Source organism: Anomaloglossus baeobatrachus, unplaced genomic scaffold (genome assembly GCF_048569485.1).
Source record: "Anomaloglossus baeobatrachus isolate aAnoBae1 unplaced genomic scaffold, aAnoBae1.hap1 Scaffold_3297, whole genome shotgun sequence".
In the NCBI taxonomy this organism is placed as follows: Eukaryota; Metazoa; Chordata; class Amphibia; order Anura; family Aromobatidae; genus Anomaloglossus; species Anomaloglossus baeobatrachus.
In genome coordinates, this window is record NW_027442680.1 from 19383 (window position 1) to 40080 (window position 20698).

General features: G+C 46.8%; 16 non-coding genes across 16 annotated transcripts; all 16 read left to right on the plus strand.

The window, feature by feature from the left end:
• Positions 1-814: 814 nt before the first annotated feature.
• On the plus strand, positions 815-1005 carry LOC142270560 (U2 spliceosomal RNA). The gene has a single exon (XR_012735821.1). It is a non-coding gene; the product is annotated as a U2 spliceosomal RNA (small nuclear RNA).
• A 1117-nt stretch (positions 1006-2122) lies between these two features.
• Positions 2123-2313, plus strand: LOC142270561 (U2 spliceosomal RNA). The gene has a single exon (XR_012735822.1). It is a non-coding gene; the product is annotated as a U2 spliceosomal RNA (small nuclear RNA).
• A 1117-nt stretch (positions 2314-3430) lies between these two features.
• LOC142270563 (U2 spliceosomal RNA) lies at positions 3431-3621 on the plus strand. Its single transcript, XR_012735824.1, has one exon. It is a non-coding gene; the product is annotated as a U2 spliceosomal RNA (small nuclear RNA).
• A 1117-nt stretch (positions 3622-4738) lies between these two features.
• LOC142270564 (U2 spliceosomal RNA) lies at positions 4739-4929 on the plus strand. Its single transcript, XR_012735825.1, has one exon. It is a non-coding gene; the product is annotated as a U2 spliceosomal RNA (small nuclear RNA).
• A 1119-nt stretch (positions 4930-6048) lies between these two features.
• LOC142270565 (U2 spliceosomal RNA) lies at positions 6049-6239 on the plus strand. The gene has a single exon (XR_012735826.1). It is a non-coding gene; the product is annotated as a U2 spliceosomal RNA (small nuclear RNA).
• A 1118-nt stretch (positions 6240-7357) lies between these two features.
• On the plus strand, positions 7358-7548 carry LOC142270566 (U2 spliceosomal RNA). Its single transcript, XR_012735827.1, has one exon. It is a non-coding gene; the product is annotated as a U2 spliceosomal RNA (small nuclear RNA).
• A 1117-nt stretch (positions 7549-8665) lies between these two features.
• LOC142270567 (U2 spliceosomal RNA) lies at positions 8666-8856 on the plus strand. Its single transcript, XR_012735828.1, has one exon. It is a non-coding gene; the product is annotated as a U2 spliceosomal RNA (small nuclear RNA).
• A 1117-nt stretch (positions 8857-9973) lies between these two features.
• Positions 9974-10164, plus strand: LOC142270568 (U2 spliceosomal RNA). The gene has a single exon (XR_012735829.1). It is a non-coding gene; the product is annotated as a U2 spliceosomal RNA (small nuclear RNA).
• Positions 10165-11281: 1117 nt separating this feature from the next.
• LOC142270570 (U2 spliceosomal RNA) lies at positions 11282-11472 on the plus strand. The gene has a single exon (XR_012735830.1). It is a non-coding gene; the product is annotated as a U2 spliceosomal RNA (small nuclear RNA).
• A 1117-nt stretch (positions 11473-12589) lies between these two features.
• On the plus strand, positions 12590-12779 carry LOC142270548 (U2 spliceosomal RNA). The gene has a single exon (XR_012735811.1). It is a non-coding gene; the product is annotated as a U2 spliceosomal RNA (small nuclear RNA).
• Positions 12780-13895: 1116 nt separating this feature from the next.
• LOC142270571 (U2 spliceosomal RNA) lies at positions 13896-14086 on the plus strand. The gene has a single exon (XR_012735831.1). It is a non-coding gene; the product is annotated as a U2 spliceosomal RNA (small nuclear RNA).
• Positions 14087-15203: 1117 nt separating this feature from the next.
• LOC142270572 (U2 spliceosomal RNA) lies at positions 15204-15394 on the plus strand. Its single transcript, XR_012735832.1, has one exon. It is a non-coding gene; the product is annotated as a U2 spliceosomal RNA (small nuclear RNA).
• Positions 15395-16511: 1117 nt separating this feature from the next.
• Positions 16512-16702, plus strand: LOC142270573 (U2 spliceosomal RNA). The gene has a single exon (XR_012735833.1). It is a non-coding gene; the product is annotated as a U2 spliceosomal RNA (small nuclear RNA).
• A 1117-nt stretch (positions 16703-17819) lies between these two features.
• LOC142270575 (U2 spliceosomal RNA) lies at positions 17820-18010 on the plus strand. The gene has a single exon (XR_012735835.1). It is a non-coding gene; the product is annotated as a U2 spliceosomal RNA (small nuclear RNA).
• A 1117-nt stretch (positions 18011-19127) lies between these two features.
• LOC142270576 (U2 spliceosomal RNA) lies at positions 19128-19318 on the plus strand. Its single transcript, XR_012735836.1, has one exon. It is a non-coding gene; the product is annotated as a U2 spliceosomal RNA (small nuclear RNA).
• A 1117-nt stretch (positions 19319-20435) lies between these two features.
• On the plus strand, positions 20436-20626 carry LOC142270577 (U2 spliceosomal RNA). Its single transcript, XR_012735837.1, has one exon. It is a non-coding gene; the product is annotated as a U2 spliceosomal RNA (small nuclear RNA).
• Positions 20627-20698: the final 72 nt, after the last annotated feature.

A 20698-nucleotide genomic window follows, 5' to 3' on the forward strand; every position in this document is an offset into this window, starting at 1 on the left:
ACTCCAAATAAAGTTACCTGTTGTTACCTGAACGTCAAATACTAAGAATGGGCGGCCTATGAAAGAATTAGTACTTTCATTAAGTATACTAAACCGGCTAATTGGGAATAGACAAACTGTAAAAAGCCCTCTGAGAAAGCCCCTCTCTAACCTTTGTTAGTAAGCTTTTCTGTAGCCTGCCTGTTGATGTATTTTCGGTTTGAACAGTGCACAACATGAAGAGACGGAACACTGGCGGCTTGTCACAATGCCCCCCGATGACATCACAATAGCGCTGCTGCCTAGAAAACAAGCTGCGCAGAAGAAGTTGTTCTTTGGGTGGGAGGGTGGGCTAGTGGAAGGAGGGGGCAATCTCTTTTTTTCCCGGGTGGTAGGGGGATGACAGGAGAAGGGAAGCGGGTGGTGAGAAAGGTACAGAGGGCAGGGTTTGGGGGCTGGGAAGGAAAGGGAAAAGATTAGGGTTTGGGGATGATGAAAGGGCTTTCTACGGGTAAGGATGGCAAAGGGTGGCAGTGACGGAAAGTCAGGCAACCTGTCCTGTCCGTCTTTTTGTATCGTGAATTGGAAAGACTGCAAGGGGGAGGGGAGTTGCTTGCGCCCTAAAGGAGGAGTTATTCAGATTCATTGCAGTGGGCGGCGGCTGCAAAACGCACCATTCTTCTTGTTTTTGCTCTGCAAAGCAGCCTTTTCAAGGGTTGGCTTGGGTGACAAAATGTCTTGTGTAGGCGTGGGTTTGTCTCCCTCTCGCTCTCTCTCCCTAAGATGTGTCCGGCATAGGCCAGGGTGCCACTCGAGGCCCAAACCAATTCTGGTTATCGCTTCTCGGCCTTTTGGCTAAGATCAAGTGTAGTATCTGTTCTTATCAGTTTAATATCTGATACGTCCCCTATCTGGGGACCATATATTAAATGGATTTTTAGAACAGGGAGATGGAAAAAGAGCTTGCTCTGTCCACTCCACGCATTGACCTGGTATTGCAGTACCTCCAGGAACGGTGCACCCCTTCTTAACCCAGTTTCCAAAAGCAGAACTCGATTCACCTGATTCATATTAGCCCGATTAGCGAATTGAAATGAATTTTTATCTAACACACTTTTTACTTGCTTTATTCATCCAAATAGCAAACTCATCACCACTCAACTTCACCAACTCTGCTATGTCCCGTGCAGTATCTTGTTGTCAGTCTAATCTAGATCATGTGTAATTGAATGGAATAGATCCCTTTTGGACAAAGTGGAGTCAGATGCTGCAGTGACCACAGGTGTGAGAGGATCTACAATTGGCATCTGGTGTTATCTCTCTGCTTCCACTCCAAATAAAGTTACCTGTTGTTACCTGAACGTCAAATACTAAGAATGGGCGGCCTATGAAAGAATTAGTACTTTCATTAAGTATACTAAACCGGCTAATTGGGAATAGACAAACTGTAAAAAGCCCTCTGAGAAAGCCCCTCTCTAACCTTTGTTAGTAAGCTTTTCTGTAGCCTGCCTGTTGATGTATTTTCGGTTTGAACAGTGCACAACATGAAGAGACGGAACACTGGCGGCTTGTCACAATGCCCCCCGATGACATCACAATAGCGCTGCTGCCTAGAAAACAAGCTGCGCAGAAGAAGTTGTTCTTTGGGTGGGAGGGTGGGCTAGTGGAAGGAGGGGGCAATCTCTTTTTTTCCCGGGTGGTAGGGGGATGACAGGAGAAGGGAAGCGGGTGGTGAGAAAGGTACAGAGGGCAGGGTTTGGGGGCTGGGAAGGAAAGGGAAAAGATTAGGGTTTGGGGATGATGAAAGGGCTTTCTACGGGTAAGGATGGCAAAGGGTGGCAGTGACGGAAAGTCAGGCAACCTGTCCTGTCCGTCTTTTTGTATCGTGAATTGGAAAGACTGCAAGGGGGAGGGGAGTTGCTTGCGCCCTAAAGGAGGAGTTATTCAGATTCATTGCAGTGGGCGGCGGCTGCAAAACGCACCATTCTTCTTGTTTTTGCTCTGCAAAGCAGCCTTTTCAAGGGTTGGCTTGGGTGACAAAATGTCTTGTGTAGGCGTGGGTTTGTCTCCCTCTCGCTCTCTCTCCCTAAGATGTGTCCGGCATAGGCCAGGGTGCCACTCGAGGCCCAAACCAATTCTGGTTATCGCTTCTCGGCCTTTTGGCTAAGATCAAGTGTAGTATCTGTTCTTATCAGTTTAATATCTGATACGTCCCCTATCTGGGGACCATATATTAAATGGATTTTTAGAACAGGGAGATGGAAAAAGAGCTTGCTCTGTCCACTCCACGCATTGACCTGGTATTGCAGTACCTCCAGGAACGGTGCACCCCTTCTTAACCCAGTTTCCAAAAGCAGAACTCGATTCACCTGATTCATATTAGCCCGATTAGCGAATTGAAATGAATTTTTATCTAACACACTTTTTACTTGCTTTATTCATCCAAATAGCAAACTCATCACCACTCAACTTCACCAACTCTGCTATGTCCCGTGCAGTATCTTGTTGTCAGTCTAATCTAGATCATGTGTAATTGAATGGAATAGATCCCTTTTGGACAAAGTGGAGTCAGATGCTGCAGTGACCACAGGTGTGAGAGGATCTACAATTGGCATCTGGTGTTATCTCTCTGCTTCCACTCCAAATAAAGTTACCTGTTGTTACCTGAACGTCAAATACTAAGAATGGGCGGCCTATGAAAGAATTAGTACTTTCATTAAGTATACTAAACCGGCTAATTGGGAATAGACAAACTGTAAAAAGCCCTCTGAGAAAGCCCCTCTCTAACCTTTGTTAGTAAGCTTTTCTGTAGCCTGCCTGTTGATGTATTTTCGGTTTGAACAGTGCACAACATGAAGAGACGGAACACTGGCGGCTTGTCACAATGCCCCCCGATGACATCACAATAGCGCTGCTGCCTAGAAAACAAGCTGCGCAGAAGAAGTTGTTCTTTGGGTGGGAGGGTGGGCTAGTGGAAGGAGGGGGCAATCTCTTTTTTTCCCGGGTGGTAGGGGGATGACAGGAGAAGGGAAGCGGGTGGTGAGAAAGGTACAGAGGGCAGGGTTTGGGGGCTGGGAAGGAAAGGGAAAAGATTAGGGTTTGGGGATGATGAAAGGGCTTTCTACGGGTAAGGATGGCAAAGGGTGGCAGTGACGGAAAGTCAGGCAACCTGTCCTGTCCGTCTTTTTGTATCGTGAATTGGAAAGACTGCAAGGGGGAGGGGAGTTGCTTGCGCCCTAAAGGAGGAGTTATTCAGATTCATTGCAGTGGGCGGCGGCTGCAAAACGCACCATTCTTCTTGTTTTTGCTCTGCAAAGCAGCCTTTTCAAGGGTTGGCTTGGGTGACAAAATGTCTTGTGTAGGCGTGGGTTTGTCTCCCTCTCGCTCTCTCTCCCTAAGATGTGTCCGGCATAGGCCAGGGTGCCACTCGAGGCCCAAACCAATTCTGGTTATCGCTTCTCGGCCTTTTGGCTAAGATCAAGTGTAGTATCTGTTCTTATCAGTTTAATATCTGATACGTCCCCTATCTGGGGACCATATATTAAATGGATTTTTAGAACAGGGAGATGGAAAAAGAGCTTGCTCTGTCCACTCCACGCATTGACCTGGTATTGCAGTACCTCCAGGAACGGTGCACCCCTTCTTAACCCAGTTTCCAAAAGCAGAACTCGATTCACCTGATTCATATTAGCCCGATTAGCGAATTGAAATGAATTTTTATCTAACACACTTTTTACTTGCTTTATTCATCCAAATAGCAAACTCATCACCACTCAACTTCACCAACTCTGCTATGTCCCGTGCAGTATCTTGTTGTCAGTCTAATCTAGATCATGTGTAATTGAATGGAATAGATCCCTTTTGGACAAAGTGGAGTCAGATGCTGCAGTGACCACAGGTGTGAGAGGATCTACAATTGGCATCTGGTGTTATCTCTCTGCTTCCACTCCAAATAAAGTTACCTGTTGTTACCTGAACGTCAAATACTAAGAATGGGCGGCCTATGAAAGAATTAGTACTTTCATTAAGTATACTAAACCGGCTAATTGGGAATAGACAAACTGTAAAAAGCCCTCTGAGAAAGCCCCTCTCTAACCTTTGTTAGTAAGCTTTTCTGTAGCCTGCCTGTTGATGTATTTTCGGTTTGAACAGTGCACAACATGAAGAGACGGAACACTGGCGGCTTGTCACAATGCCCCCCGATGACATCACAATAGCGCTGCTGCCTAGAAAACAAGCTGCGCAGAAGAAGTTGTTCTTTGGGTGGGAGGGTGGGCTAGTGGAAGGAGGGGGCAATCTCTTTTTTTCCCGGGTGGTAGGGGGATGACAGGAGAAGGGAAGCGGGTGGTGAGAAAGGTACAGAGGGCAGGGTTTGGGGGCTGGGAAGGAAAGGGAAAAGATTAGGGTTTGGGGATGATGAAAGGGCTTTCTACGGGTAAGGATGGCAAAGGGTGGCAGTGACGGAAAGTCAGGCAACCTGTCCTGTCCGTCTTTTTGTATCGTGAATTGGAAAGACTGCAAGGGGGAGGGGAGTTGCTTGCGCCCTAAAGGAGGAGTTATTCAGATTCATTGCAGTGGGCGGCGGCTGCAAAACGCACCATTCTTCTTGTTTTTGCTCTGCAAAGCAGCCTTTTCAAGGGTTGGCTTGGGTGACAAAATGTCTTGTGTAGGCGTGGGTTTGTCTCCCTCTCGCTCTCTCTCCCTAAGATGTGTCCGGCATAGGCCAGGGTGCCACTCGAGGCCCAAACCAATTCTGGTTATCGCTTCTCGGCCTTTTGGCTAAGATCAAGTGTAGTATCTGTTCTTATCAGTTTAATATCTGATACGTCCCCTATCTGGGGACCATATATTAAATGGATTTTTAGAACAGGGAGATGGAAAAAGAGCTTGCTCTGTCCACTCCACGCATTGACCTGGTATTGCAGTACCTCCAGGAACGGTGCACCCCTTCTTAACCCAGTTTCCAAAAGCAGAACTCGATTCACCTGATTCATATTAGCCCGATTAGCGAATTGAAATGAATTTTTATCTAACACACTTTTTACTTGCTTTATTCATCCAAATAGCAAACTCATCACCACTCAACTTCACCAACTCTGCTATGTCCCGTGCAGTATCTTGTTGTCAGTCTAATCTAGATCATGTGTAATTGAATGGAATAGATCCCTTTTGGACAAAGTGGAGTCAGATGCTGCAGTGACCACAGGTGTGAGAGGATCTACAATTGGCATCTGGTGTTATCTCTCTGCTTCCACTCCAAATAAAGTTACCTGTTGTTACCTGAACGTCAAATACTAAGAATGGGCGGCCTATGAAAGAATTAGTACTTTCATTAAGTATACTAAACCGGCTAATTGGGAATAGACAAACTGTAAAAAGCCCTCTGAGAAAGCCCCTCTCTAACCTTTGTTAGTAAGCTTTTCTGTAGCCTGCCTGTTGATGTATTTTCGGTTTGAACAGTGCACAACATGAAGAGACGGAACACTGGCGGCTTGTCACACAATGCCCCCCGATGACATCACAATAGCGCTGCTGCCTAGAAAACAAGCTGCGCAGAAGAAGTTGTTCTTTGGGTGGGAGGGTGGGCTAGTGGAAGGAGGGGGCAATCTCTTTTTTTCCCGGGTGGTAGGGGGATGACAGGAGAAGGGAAGCGGGTGGTGAGAAAGGTACAGAGGGCAGGGTTTGGGGGCTGGGAAGGAAAGGGAAAAGATTAGGGTTTGGGGATGATGAAAGGGCTTTCTACGGGTAAGGATGGCAAAGGGTGGCAGTGACGGAAAGTCAGGCAACCTGTCCTGTCCGTCTTTTTGTATCGTGAATTGGAAAGACTGCAAGGGGGAGGGGAGTTGCTTGCGCCCTAAAGGAGGAGTTATTCAGATTCATTGCAGTGGGCGGCGGCTGCAAAACGCACCATTCTTCTTGTTTTTGCTCTGCAAAGCAGCCTTTTCAAGGGTTGGCTTGGGTGACAAAATGTCTTGTGTAGGCGTGGGTTTGTCTCCCTCTCGCTCTCTCTCCCTAAGATGTGTCCGGCATAGGCCAGGGTGCCACTCGAGGCCCAAACCAATTCTGGTTATCGCTTCTCGGCCTTTTGGCTAAGATCAAGTGTAGTATCTGTTCTTATCAGTTTAATATCTGATACGTCCCCTATCTGGGGACCATATATTAAATGGATTTTTAGAACAGGGAGATGGAAAAAGAGCTTGCTCTGTCCACTCCACGCATTGACCTGGTATTGCAGTACCTCCAGGAACGGTGCACCCCTTCTTAACCCAGTTTCCAAAAGCAGAACTCGATTCACCTGATTCATATTAGCCCGATTAGCGAATTGAAATGAATTTTTATCTAACACACTTTTTACTTGCTTTATTCATCCAAATAGCAAACTCATCACCACTCAACTTCACCAACTCTGCTATGTCCCGTGCAGTATCTTGTTGTCAGTCTAATCTAGATCATGTGTAATTGAATGGAATAGATCCCTTTTGGACAAAGTGGAGTCAGATGCTGCAGTGACCACAGGTGTGAGAGGATCTACAATTGGCATCTGGTGTTATCTCTCTGCTTCCACTCGCAAATAAAGTTACCTGTTGTTACCTGAACGTCAAATACTAAGAATGGGCGGCCTATGAAAGAATTAGTACTTTCATTAAGTATACTAAACCGGCTAATTGGGAATAGACAAACTGTAAAAAGCCCTCTGAGAAAGCCCCTCTCTAACCTTTGTTAGTAAGCTTTTCTGTAGCCTGCCTGTTGATGTATTTTCGGTTTGAACAGTGCACAACATGAAGAGACGGAACACTGGCGGCTTGTCACAATGCCCCCCGATGACATCACAATAGCGCTGCTGCCTAGAAAACAAGCTGCGCAGAAGAAGTTGTTCTTTGGGTGGGAGGGTGGGCTAGTGGAAGGAGGGGGCAATCTCTTTTTTTCCCGGGTGGTAGGGGGATGACAGGAGAAGGGAAGCGGGTGGTGAGAAAGGTACAGAGGGCAGGGTTTGGGGGCTGGGAAGGAAAGGGAAAAGATTAGGGTTTGGGGATGATGAAAGGGCTTTCTACGGGTAAGGATGGCAAAGGGTGGCAGTGACGGAAAGTCAGGCAACCTGTCCTGTCCGTCTTTTTGTATCGTGAATTGGAAAGACTGCAAGGGGGAGGGGAGTTGCTTGCGCCCTAAAGGAGGAGTTATTCAGATTCATTGCAGTGGGCGGCGGCTGCAAAACGCACCATTCTTCTTGTTTTTGCTCTGCAAAGCAGCCTTTTCAAGGGTTGGCTTGGGTGACAAAATGTCTTGTGTAGGCGTGGGTTTGTCTCCCTCTCGCTCTCTCTCCCTAAGATGTGTCCGGCATAGGCCAGGGTGCCACTCGAGGCCCAAACCAATTCTGGTTATCGCTTCTCGGCCTTTTGGCTAAGATCAAGTGTAGTATCTGTTCTTATCAGTTTAATATCTGATACGTCCCCTATCTGGGGACCATATATTAAATGGATTTTTAGAACAGGGAGATGGAAAAAGAGCTTGCTCTGTCCACTCCACGCATTGACCTGGTATTGCAGTACCTCCAGGAACGGTGCACCCCTTCTTAACCCAGTTTCCAAAAGCAGAACTCGATTCACCTGATTCATATTAGCCCGATTAGCGAATTGAAATGAATTTTTATCTAACACACTTTTTACTTGCTTTATTCATCCAAATAGCAAACTCATCACCACTCAACTTCACCAACTCTGCTATGTCCCGTGCAGTATCTTGTTGTCAGTCTAATCTAGATCATGTGTAATTGAATGGAATAGATCCCTTTTGGACAAAGTGGAGTCAGATGCTGCAGTGACCACAGGTGTGAGAGGATCTACAATTGGCATCTGGTGTTATCTCTCTGCTTCCACTCCAAATAAAGTTACCTGTTGTTACCTGAACGTCAAATACTAAGAATGGGCGGCCTATGAAAGAATTAGTACTTTCATTAAGTATACTAAACCGGCTAATTGGGAATAGACAAACTGTAAAAAGCCCTCTGAGAAAGCCCCTCTCTAACCTTTGTTAGTAAGCTTTTCTGTAGCCTGCCTGTTGATGTATTTTCGGTTTGAACAGTGCACAACATGAAGAGACGGAACACTGGCGGCTTGTCACAATGCCCCCCGATGACATCACAATAGCGCTGCTGCCTAGAAAACAAGCTGCGCAGAAGAAGTTGTTCTTTGGGTGGGAGGGTGGGCTAGTGGAAGGAGGGGGCAATCTCTTTTTTTCCCGGGTGGTAGGGGGATGACAGGAGAAGGGAAGCGGGTGGTGAGAAAGGTACAGAGGGCAGGGTTTGGGGGCTGGGAAGGAAAGGGAAAAGATTAGGGTTTGGGGATGATGAAAGGGCTTTCTACGGGTAAGGATGGCAAAGGGTGGCAGTGACGGAAAGTCAGGCAACCTGTCCTGTCCGTCTTTTTGTATCGTGAATTGGAAAGACTGCAAGGGGGAGGGGAGTTGCTTGCGCCCTAAAGGAGGAGTTATTCAGATTCATTGCAGTGGGCGGCGGCTGCAAAACGCACCATTCTTCTTGTTTTTGCTCTGCAAAGCAGCCTTTTCAAGGGTTGGCTTGGGTGACAAAATGTCTTGTGTAGGCGTGGGTTTGTCTCCCTCTCGCTCTCTCTCCCTAAGATGTGTCCGGCATAGGCCAGGGTGCCACTCGAGGCCCAAACCAATTCTGGTTATCGCTTCTCGGCCTTTTGGCTAAGATCAAGTGTAGTATCTGTTCTTATCAGTTTAATATCTGATACGTCCCCTATCTGGGGACCATATATTAAATGGATTTTTAGAACAGGGAGATGGAAAAAGAGCTTGCTCTGTCCACTCCACGCATTGACCTGGTATTGCAGTACCTCCAGGAACGGTGCACCCCTTCTTAACCCAGTTTCCAAAAGCAGAACTCGATTCACCTGATTCATATTAGCCCGATTAGCGAATTGAAATGAATTTTTATCTAACACACTTTTTACTTGCTTTATTCATCCAAATAGCAAACTCATCACCACTCAACTTCACCAACTCTGCTATGTCCCGTGCAGTATCTTGTTGTCAGTCTAATCTAGATCATGTGTAATTGAATGGAATAGATCCCTTTTGGACAAAGTGGAGTCAGATGCTGCAGTGACCACAGGTGTGAGAGGATCTACAATTGGCATCTGGTGTTATCTCTCTGCTTCCACTCCAAATAAAGTTACCTGTTGTTACCTGAACGTCAAATACTAAGAATGGGCGGCCTATGAAAGAATTAGTACTTTCATTAAGTATACTAAACCGGCTAATTGGGAATAGACAAACTGTAAAAAGCCCTCTGAGAAAGCCCCTCTCTAACCTTTGTTAGTAAGCTTTTCTGTAGCCTGCCTGTTGATGTATTTTCGGTTTGAACAGTGCACAACATGAAGAGACGGAACACTGGCGGCTTGTCACAATGCCCCCCGATGACATCACAATAGCGCTGCTGCCTAGAAAACAAGCTGCGCAGAAGAAGTTGTTCTTTGGGTGGGAGGGTGGGCTAGTGGAAGGAGGGGGCAATCTCTTTTTTTCCCGGGTGGTAGGGGGATGACAGGAGAAGGGAAGCGGGTGGTGAGAAAGGTACAGAGGGCAGGGTTTGGGGGCTGGGAAGGAAAGGGAAAAGATTAGGGTTTGGGGATGATGAAAGGGCTTTCTACGGGTAAGGATGGCAAAGGGTGGCAGTGACGGAAAGTCAGGCAACCTGTCCTGTCCGTCTTTTTGTATCGTGAATTGGAAAGACTGCAAGGGGGAGGGGAGTTGCTTGCGCCCTAAAGGAGGAGTTATTCAGATTCATTGCAGTGGGCGGCGGCTGCAAAACGCACCATTCTTCTTGTTTTTGCTCTGCAAAGCAGCCTTTTCAAGGGTTGGCTTGGGTGACAAAATGTCTTGTGTAGGCGTGGGTTTGTCTCCCTCTCGCTCTCTCTCCCTAAGATGTGTCCGGCATAGGCCAGGGTGCCACTCGAGGCCCAAACCAATTCTGGTTATCGCTTCTCGGCCTTTTGGCTAAGATCAAGTGTAGTATCTGTTCTTATCAGTTTAATATCTGATACGTCCCCTATCTGGGGACCATATATTAAATGGATTTTTAGAACAGGGAGATGGAAAAAGAGCTTGCTCTGTCCACTCCACGCATTGACCTGGTATTGCAGTACCTCCAGGAACGGTGCACCCCTTCTTAACCCAGTTTCCAAAAGCAGAACTCGATTCACCTGATTCATATTAGCCCGATTAGCGAATTGAAATGAATTTTTATCTAACACACTTTTTACTTGCTTTATTCATCCAAATAGCAAACTCATCACCACTCAACTTCACCAACTCTGCTATGTCCCGTGCAGTATCTTGTTGTCAGTCTAATCTAGATCATGTGTAATTGAATGGAATAGATCCCTTTTGGACAAAGTGGAGTCAGATGCTGCAGTGACCACAGGTGTGAGAGGATCTACAATTGGCATCTGGTGTTATCTCTCTGCTTCCACTCCAAATAAAGTTACCTGTTGTTACCTGAACGTCAAATACTAAGAATGGGCGGCCTATGAAAGAATTAGTACTTTCATTAAGTATACTAAACCGGCTAATTGGGAATAGACAAACTGTAAAAAGCCCTCTGAGAAAGCCCCTCTCTAACCTTTGTTAGTAAGCTTTTCTGTAGCCTGCCTGTTGATGTATTTTCGGTTTGAACAGTGCACAACATGAAGAGACGGAACACTGGCGGCTTGTCACAATGCCCCCCGATGACATCACAATAGCGCTGCTGCCTAGAAAACAAGCTGCGCAGAAGAAGTTGTTCTTTGGGTGGGAGGGTGGGCTAGTGGAAGGAGGGGGCAATCTCTTTTTTTCCCGGGTGGTAGGGGGATGACAGGAGAAGGGAAGCGGGTGGTGAGAAAGGTACAGAGGGCAGGGTTTGGGGGCTGGGAAGGAAAGGGAAAAGATTAGGGTTTGGGGATGATGAAAGGGCTTTCTACGGGTAAGGATGGCAAAGGGTGGCAGTGACGGAAAGTCAGGCAACCTGTCCTGTCCGTCTTTTTGTATCGTGAATTGGAAAGACTGCAAGGGGGAGGGGAGTTGCTTGCGCCCTAAAGGAGGAGTTATTCAGATTCATTGCAGTGGGCGGCGGCTGCAAAACGCACCATTCTTCTTGTTTTTGCTCTGCAAAGCAGCCTTTTCAAGGGTTGGCTTGGGTGACAAAATGTCTTGTGTAGGCGTGGGTTTGTCTCCCTCTCGCTCTCTCTCCCTAAGATGTGTCCGGCATAGGCCAGGGTGCCACTCGAGGCCCAAACCAATTCTGGTTATCGCTTCTCGGCCTTTTGGCTAAGATCAAGTGTAGTATCTGTTCTTATCAGTTTAATATCTGATACGTCCCCTATCTGGGGACCATATATTAAATGGATTTTTAGAACAGGGAGATGGAAAAAGAGCTTGCTCTGTCCACTCCACGCATTGACCTGGTATTGCAGTACCTCCAGGAACGGTGCACCCCTTCTTAACCCAGTTTCCAAAAGCAGAACTCGATTCACCTGATTCATATTAGCCCGATTAGCGAATTGAAATGAATTTTTATCTAACACACTTTTTACTTGCTTTATTCATCCAAATAGCAAACTCATCACCACTCAACTTCACCAACTCTGCTATGTCCCGTGCAGTATCTTGTTGTCAGTCTAATCTAGATCATGTGTAATTGAATGGAATAGATCCCTTTTGGACAAAGTGGAGTCAGATGCTGCAGTGACCACAGGTGTGAGAGGATCTACAATTGGCATCTGGTGTTATCTCTCTGCTTCCACTCCAAATAAAGTTACCTGTTGTTACCTGAACGTCAAATACTAAGAATGGGCGGCCTATGAAAGAATTAGTACTTTCATTAAGTATACTAAACCGGCTAATTGGGAATAGACAAACTGTAAAAAGCCCTCTGAGAAAGCCCCTCTCTAACCTTTGTTAGTAAGCTTTTCTGTAGCCTGCCTGTTGATGTATTTTCGGTTTGAACAGTGCACAACATGAAGAGACGGAACACTGGCGGCTTGTCACAATGCCCCCCGATGACATCACAATAGCGCTGCTGCCTAGAAAACAAGCTGCGCAGAAGAAGTTGTTCTTTGGGTGGGAGGGTGGGCTAGTGGAAGGAGGGGGCAATCTCTTTTTTTCCCGGGTGGTAGGGGGATGACAGGAGAAGGGAAGCGGGTGGTGAGAAAGGTACAGAGGGCAGGGTTTGGGGGCTGGGAAGGAAAGGGAAAAGATTAGGGTTTGGGGATGATGAAAGGGCTTTCTACGGGTAAGGATGGCAAAGGGTGGCAGTGACGGAAAGTCAGGCAACCTGTCCTGTCCGTCTTTTTGTATCGTGAATTGGAAAGACTGCAAGGGGGAGGGGAGTTGCTTGCGCCCTAAAGGAGGAGTTATTCAGATTCATTGCAGTGGGCGGCGGCTGCAAAACGCACCATTCTTCTTGTTTTTGCTCTGCAAAGCAGCCTTTTCAAGGGTTGGCTTGGGTGACAAAATGTCTTGTGTAGGCGTGGGTTTGTCTCCCTCTCGCTCTCTCTCCCTAAGATGTGTCCGGCATAGGCCAGGGTGCCACTCGAGGCCCAAACCAATTCTGGTTATCGCTTCTCGGCCTTTTGGCTAAGATCAAGTGTAGTATCTGTTCTTATCAGTTTAATATCTGATACGTCCCCTATCTGGGGACCATATATTAAATGGATTTTAGAACAGGGAGATGGAAAAAGAGCTTGCTCTGTCCACTCCACGCATTGACCTGGTATTGCAGTACCTCCAGGAACGGTGCACCCCTTCTTAACCCAGTTTCCAAAAGCAGAACTCGATTCACCTGATTCATATTAGCCCGATTAGCGAATTGAAATGAATTTTTATCTAACACACTTTTTACTTGCTTTATTCATCCAAATAGCAAACTCATCACCACTCAACTTCACCAACTCTGCTATGTCCCGTGCAGTATCTTGTTGTCCAGTCTAATCTAGATCATGTGTAATTGAATGGAATAGATCCCTTTGGACAAAGTGGAGTCAGATGCTGCAGTGACCACAGGTGTGAGAGGATCTACAATTGGCATCTGGTGTTATCTCTCTGCTTCCACTCCAAATAAAGTTACCTGTTGTTACCTGAACGTCAAATACTAAGAATGGGCGGCCTATGAAAGAATTAGTACTTTCATTAAGTATACTAAACCGGCTAATTGGGAATAGACAAACTGTAAAAAGCCCTCTGAGAAAGCCCCTCTCTAACCTTTGTTAGTAAGCTTTTCTGTAGCCTGCCTGTTGATGTATTTTCGGTTTGAACAGTGCACAACATGAGAGACGGAACACTGGCGGCTTGTCACAATGCCCCCGATGACATCACAATAGCGCTGCTGCCTAGAAAACAAGCTGCGCAGAAGAAGTTGTTCTTTGGGTGGGAGGGTGGGCTAGTGGAAGGAGGGGGCAATCTCTTTTTTTTCCCGGGTGGTAGGGGGATGACAGGAGAAGGGAAGCGGGTGGTGAGAAAGGTACAGAGGGCAGGGTTTGGGGGCTGGGAAGGAAAGGGAAAAGATTAGGGTTTGGGGATGATGAAAGGGCTTTCTACGGGTAAGGATGGCAAAGGGTGGCAGTGACGGAAAGTCAGGCAACCTGTCCTGTCCGTCTTTTTGTATCGTGAATTGGAAAGACTGCAAGGGGGAGGGGAGTTGCTTGCGCCCTAAAGGAGGAGTTATTCAGATTCATTGCAGTGGGCGGCGGCTGCAAAACGCACCATTCTTCTTGTTTTTGCTCTGCAAAGCAGCCTTTTCAAGGGTTGGCTTGGGTGACAAAATGTCTTGTGTAGGCGTGGGTTTGTCTCCCTCTCGCTCTCTCTCCCTAAGATGTGTCCGGCATAGGCCAGGGTGCCACTTGAGGCCCAAACCAATTCTGGTTATCGCTTCTCGGCCTTTTGGCTAAGATCAAGTGTAGTATCTGTTCTTATCAGTTTAATATCTGATACGTCCCCTATCTGGGGACCATATATTAAATGGATTTTTAGAACAGGGAGATGGAAAAAGAGCTTGCTCTGTCCACTCCACGCATTGACCTGGTATTGCAGTACCTCCAGGAACGGTGCACCCCTTCTTAACCCAGTTTCCAAAAGCAGAACTCGATTCACCTGATTCATATTAGCCCGATTAGCGAATTGAAATGAATTTTTATCTAACACACTTTTTACTTGCTTTATTCATCCAAATAGCAAACTCATCACCACTCAACTTCACCAACTCTGCTATGTCCCGTGCAGTATCTTGTTGTCAGTCTAATCTAGATCATGTGTAATTGAATGGAATAGATCCCTTTTGGACAAAGTGGAGTCAGATGCTGCAGTGACCACAGGTGTGAGAGGATCTACAATTGGCATCTGGTGTTATCTCTCTGCTTCCACTCCAAATAAAGTTACCTGTTGTTACCTGAACGTCAAATACTAAGAATGGGCGGCCTATGAAAGAATTAGTACTTTCATTAAGTATACTAAACCGGCTAATTGGGAATAGACAAACTGTAAAAAGCCCTCTGAGAAAGCCCCTCTCTAACCTTTGTTAGTAAGCTTTTCTGTAGCCTGCCTGTTGATGTATTTTCGGTTTGAACAGTGCACAACATGAAGAGACGGAACACTGGCGGCTTGTCACAATGCCCCCCGATGACATCACAATAGCGCTGCTGCCTAGAAAACAAGCTGCGCAGAAGAAGTTGTTCTTTGGGTGGGAGGGTGGGCTAGTGGAAGGAGGGGGCAATCTCTTTTTTTCCCGGGTGGTAGGGGGATGACAGGAGAAGGGAAGCGGGTGGTGAGAAAGGTACAGAGGGCAGGGTTTGGGGGCTGGGAAGGAAAGGGAAAAGATTAGGGTTTGGGGATGATGAAAGGGCTTTCTACGGGTAAGGATGGCAAAGGGTGGCAGTGACGGAAAGTCAGGCAACCTGTCCTGTCCGTCTTTTTGTATCGTGAATTGGAAAGACTGCAAGGGGGAGGGGAGTTGCTTGCGCCCTAAAGGAGGAGTTATTCAGATTCATTGCAGTGGGCGGCGGCTGCAAAACGCACCATTCTTCTTGTTTTTGCTCTGCAAAGCAGCCTTTTCAAGGGTTGGCTTGGGTGACAAAATGTCTTGTGTAGGCGTGGGTTTGTCTCCCTCTCGCTCTCTCTCCCTAAGATGTGTCCGGCATAGGCCAGGGTGCCACTCGAGGCCCAAACCAATTCTGGTTATCGCTTCTCGGCCTTTTGGCTAAGATCAAGTGTAGTATCTGTTCTTATCAGTTTAATATCTGATACGTCCCCTATCTGGGGACCATATATTAAATGGATTTTTAGAACAGGGAGATGGAAAAAGAGCTTGCTCTGTCCACTCCACGCATTGACCTGGTATTGCAGTACCTCCAGGAACGGTGCACCCCTTCTTAACCCAGTTTCCAAAAGCAGAACTCGATTCACCTGATTCATATTAGCCCGATTAGCGAATTGAAATGAATTTTTATCTAACACACTTTTTACTTGCTTTATTCATCCAAATAGCAAACTCATCACCACTCAACTTCACCAACTCTGCTATGTCCCGTGCAGTATCTTGTTGTCAGTCTAATCTAGATCATGTGTAATTGAATGGAATAGATCCCTTTTGGACAAAGTGGAGTCAGATGCTGCAGTGACCACAGGTGTGAGAGGATCTACAATTGGCATCTGGTGTTATCTCTCTGCTTCCACTCCAAATAAAGTTACCTGTTGTTACCTGAACGTCAAATACTAAGAATGGGCGGCCTATGAAAGAATTAGTACTTTCATTAAGTATACTAAACCGGCTAATTGGGAATAGACAAACTGTAAAAAGCCCTCTGAGAAAGCCCCTCTCTAACCTTTGTTAGTAAGCTTTTCTGTAGCCTGCCTGTTGATGTATTTTCGGTTTGAACAGTGCACAACATGAAGAGACGGAACACTGGCGGCTTGTCACAATGCCCCCCGATGACATCACAATAGCGCTGCTGCCTAGAAAACAAGCTGCGCAGAAGAAGTTGTTCTTTGGGTGGGAGGGTGGGCTAGTGGAAGGAGGGGGCAATCTCTTTTTTTCCCGGGTGGTAGGGGGATGACAGGAGAAGGGAAGCGGGTGGTGAGAAAGGTACAGAGGGCAGGGTTTGGGGGCTGGGAAGGAAAGGGAAAAGATTAGGGTTTGGGGATGATGAAAGGGCTTTCTACGGGTAAGGATGGCAAAGGGTGGCAGTGACGGAAAGTCAGGCAACCTGTCCTGTCCGTCTTTTTGTATCGTGAATTGGAAAGACTGCAAGGGGGAGGGGAGTTGCTTGCGCCCTAAAGGAGGAGTTATTCAGATTCATTGCAGTGGGCGGCGGCTGCAAAACGCACCATTCTTCTTGTTTTTGCTCTGCAAAGCAGCCTTTTCAAGGGTTGGCTTGGGTGACAAAATGTCTTGTGTAGGCGTGGGTTTGTCTCCCTCTCGCTCTCTCTCCCTAAGATGTGTCCGGCATAGGCCAGGGTGCCACTCGAGGCCCAAACCAATTCTGGTTATCGCTTCTCGGCCTTTTGGCTAAGATCAAGTGTAGTATCTGTTCTTATCAGTTTAATATCTGATACGTCCCCTATCTGGGGACCATATATTAAATGGATTTTTAGAACAGGGAGATGGAAAAAGAGCTTGCTCTGTCCACTCCACGCATTGACCTGGTATTGCAGTACCTCCAGGAACGGTGCACCCCTTCTTAACCCAGTTTCCAAAAGCAGAACTCGATTCACCTGATTCATATTAGCCCGATTAGCGAATTGAAATGAATTTTTATCTAACACACTTTTTACTTGCTTTATTCATCCAAATAGCAAACTCATCACCACTCAACTTCACCAACTCTGCTATGTCCCGTGCAGTATCTTGTTGTCAGTCTAATCTAGATCATGTGTAATTGAATGGAATAGATCCCTTTTGGACAAAGTGGAGTCAGATGCTGCAGTGACCACAGGTGTGAGAGGATCTACAATTGGCATCTGGTGTTATCTCTCTGCTTCCACTCCAAATAAAGTTACCTGTTGTTACCTGAACGTCAAATACTAAGAATGGGCGGCCTATGAAAGAATTAGTACTTTCATTAAGTATACTAAACCGGCTAATTGGGAATAGACAAACTGTAAAAAGCCCTCTGAGAAAGCCCCTCTCTAACCTTTGTTAGTAAGCTTTTCTGTAGCCTGCCTGTTGATGTATTTTCGGTTTGAACAGTGCACAACATGAAGAGACGGAACACTGGCGGCTTGTCACAATGCCCCCCGATGACATCACAATAGCGCTGCTGCCTAGAAAACAAGCTGCGCAGAAGAAGTTGTTCTTTGGGTGGGAGGGTGGGCTAGTGGAAGGAGGGGGCAATCTCTTTTTTTCCCGGGTGGTAGGGGGATGACAGGAGAAGGGAAGCGGGTGGTGAGAAAGGTACAGAGGGCAGGGTTTGGGGGCTGGGAAGGAAAGGGAAAAGATTAGGGTTTGGGGATGATGAAAGGGCTTTCTACGGGTAAGGATGGCAAAGGGTGGCAGTGACGGAAAGTCAGGCAACCTGTCCTGTCCGTCTTTTTGTATCGTGAATTGGAAAGACTGCAAGGGGGAGGGGAGTTGCTTGCGCCCTAAAGGAGGAGTTATTCAGATTCATTGCAGTGGGCGGCGGCTGCAAAACGCACCATTCTTCTTGTTTTTGCTCTGCAAAGCAGCCTTTTCAAGGGTTGGCTTGGGTGACAAAATGTCTTGTGTAGGCGTGGGTTTGTCTCCCTCTCGCTCTCTCTCCCTAAGATGTGTCCGGCATAGGCCAGGGTGCCACTCGAGGCCCAAACCAATTCTGGTTATCGCTTCTCGGCCTTTTGGCTAAGATCAAGTGTAGTATCTGTTCTTATCAGTTTAATATCTGATACGTCCCCTATCTGGGGACCATATATTAAATGGATTTTTAGAACAGGGAGATGGAAAAAGAGCTTGCTCTGTCCACTCCACGCATTGACCTGGTATTGCAGTACCTCCAGGAACGGTGCACCCCTTCTTAACCCAGTTTCCAAAAGCAGAACTCGATTCACCTGATTCATATTAGCCCGATTAGCGAATTGAAATGAATTTTTATCTAACACACTTTTTACTTGCTTTATTCATCCAAATAGCAAACTCATCACCACTCAACTTCACCAACTCTGCTATGTCCCGTGCAGTATCTTGTTGTCAGTCTAATCTAGATCATGTGTAATTGAATGGAATAGATCCCTTTTGGACAAAGTGGAGTCAGATGCTGCAGTGACCACAGGTGTGAGAGGATCTACAATTGGCATCTGGTGTTATCTCTCTGCTTCCACTCCAAATAAAGTTACCTGTTGTTACCTGAACGTCAAATACTAAGAATGGGCGGCCTATGAAAGAATTAGTACTTTCATTAAGTATACTAAACCGGCTAATTGGGAATAGACAAACTGTAAAAAGCCCTCTGAGAAAGCCCCTCTCTAACCTTTGTTAGTAAGCTTTTCTGTAGCCTGCCTGTTGATGTATTTTCGGTTTGAACAGTGCACAACATGAAGAGACGGAACACTGGCGGCTTGTCACAATGCCCCCCGATGACATCACAATAGCGCTGCTGCCTAGAAAACAAGCTGCGCAGAAGAAGTTGTTCTTTGGGTGGGAGGGTGGGCTAGTGGAAGGAGGGGGCAATCTCTTTTTTTCCCGGGTGGTAGGGGGATGACAGGAGAAGGGAAGCGGGTGGTGAGAAAGGTACAGAGGGCAGGGTTTGGGGGCTGGGAAGGAAAGGGAAAAGATTAGGGTTTGGGGATGATGAAAGGGCTTTCTACGGGTAAGGATGGCAAAGGGTGGCAGTGACGGAAAGTCAGGCAACCTGTCCTGTCCGTCTTTTTGTATCGTGAATTGGAAAGACTGCAAGGGGGAGGGGAGTTGCTTGCGCCCTAAAGGAGGAGTTATTCAGATTCATTGCAGTGGGCGGCGGCTGCAAAACGCACCATTCTTCTTGTTTTTGCTCTGCAAAGCAGCCTTTTCAAGGGTTGGCTTGGGTGACAAAATGTCTTGTGTAGGCGTGGGTTTGTCTCCCTCTCGCTCTCTCTCCCTAAGATGTGTCCGGCATAGGCCAGGGTGCCACTCGAGGCCCAAACCAATTCTGGTTATCGCTTCTCGGCCTTTTGGCTAAGATCAAGTGTAGTATCTGTTCTTATCAGTTTAATATCTGATACGTCCCCTATCTGGGGACCATATATTAAATGGATTTTTAGAACAGGGAGATGGAAAAAGAGCTTGCTCTGTCCACTCCACGCATTGACCTGGTATTGCAGTACCTCCAGGAACGGTGCACCCCTTCTTAACCCAGTTTCCAAAAGCAGAACTCGATTCACCTGATTCATATTAGCCCGATTAGCGAATTGAAATGAATTTTTATCTAACACACTTTTTACTTGCTTTATTCATCCAAATAGCAAACTCATCACCACTCAACTTCACCAACTCTGCTATGTCCCGTGCAGTATCTTGTTGTCAGTCTAATCTAGATCATGTGTAATTGAATGGAATAGATCCCTTTTGGACAAAGTGGAGTCAGATGCTGCAGTGACCACAGGTGTGAGAGGATCTACAATTGGCATCTGGTGTTATCTCTCTGCTTCCACTCCAAATAAAATTACCTGTTGTTACCTGAACGTCAAATACTAAGAATGGGCGGCCTATGAAAGAATTAGTACTTTCATTAAGTATACTAAACCGGCTAATTGGGAATAGACAAACTGTAAAAAGCCCTCTGAGAAAGCCCCTCTCTAACCTTTGTTAGTAAGCTTTTCTGTAGCCTGCCTGTTGATGTATTTTCGGTTTGAACAGTGCACAACATGAAGAGACGGAACACTGGCGGCTTGTCACAATGCCCCCCGATGACATCACAATAGCGCTGCTGCCTAGAAAACAAGCTGCGCAGAAGAAGTTGTTCTTTGGGTGGGAGGGTGGGCTAGTGGAAGGAGGGGGCAATCTCTTTTTTTCCCGGGTGGTAGGGGGATGACAGGAGAAGGGAAGCGGGTGGTGAGAAAGGTACAGAGGGCAGGGTTTGGGGGCTGGGAAGGAAAGGGAAAAGATTAGGGTTTGGGGATGATGAAAGGGCTTTCTACGGGTAAGGATGGCAAAGGGTGGCAGTGACGGAAAGTCAGGCAACCTGTCCTGTCCGTCTTTTTGTATCGTGAATTGGAAAGACTGCAAGGGGGAGGGGAGTTGCTTGCGCCCTAAAGGAGGAGTTATTCAGATTCATTGCAGTGGGCGGCGGCTGCAAAACGCACCATTCTTCTTGTTTTTGCTCTGCAAAGCAGCCTTTTCAAGGGTTGGCTTGGGTGACAAAATGTCTTGTGTAGGCGTGGGTTTGTCTCCCTCTCGCTCTCTCTCCCTAAGATGTGTCCGGCATAGGCCAGGGTGCCACTCGAGGCCCAAACCAATTCTGGTTATCGCTTCTCGGCCTTTTGGCTAAGATCAAGTGTAGTATCTGTTCTTATCAGTTTAATATCTGATACGTCCCCTATCTGGGGACCATATATTAAATGGATTTTTAGAACAGGGAGATGGAAAAAGAGCTTGCTCTGTCCACTCCACGCATTGACCTGGTATTGCAGTACCTCCAGGAACGGTGCACCCCTTCTTAACCCAGTTTCCAAAAGCAGAACTCGATTCACCTGATTCATATTAGCCCGATTAGCGAATTGAAATGAA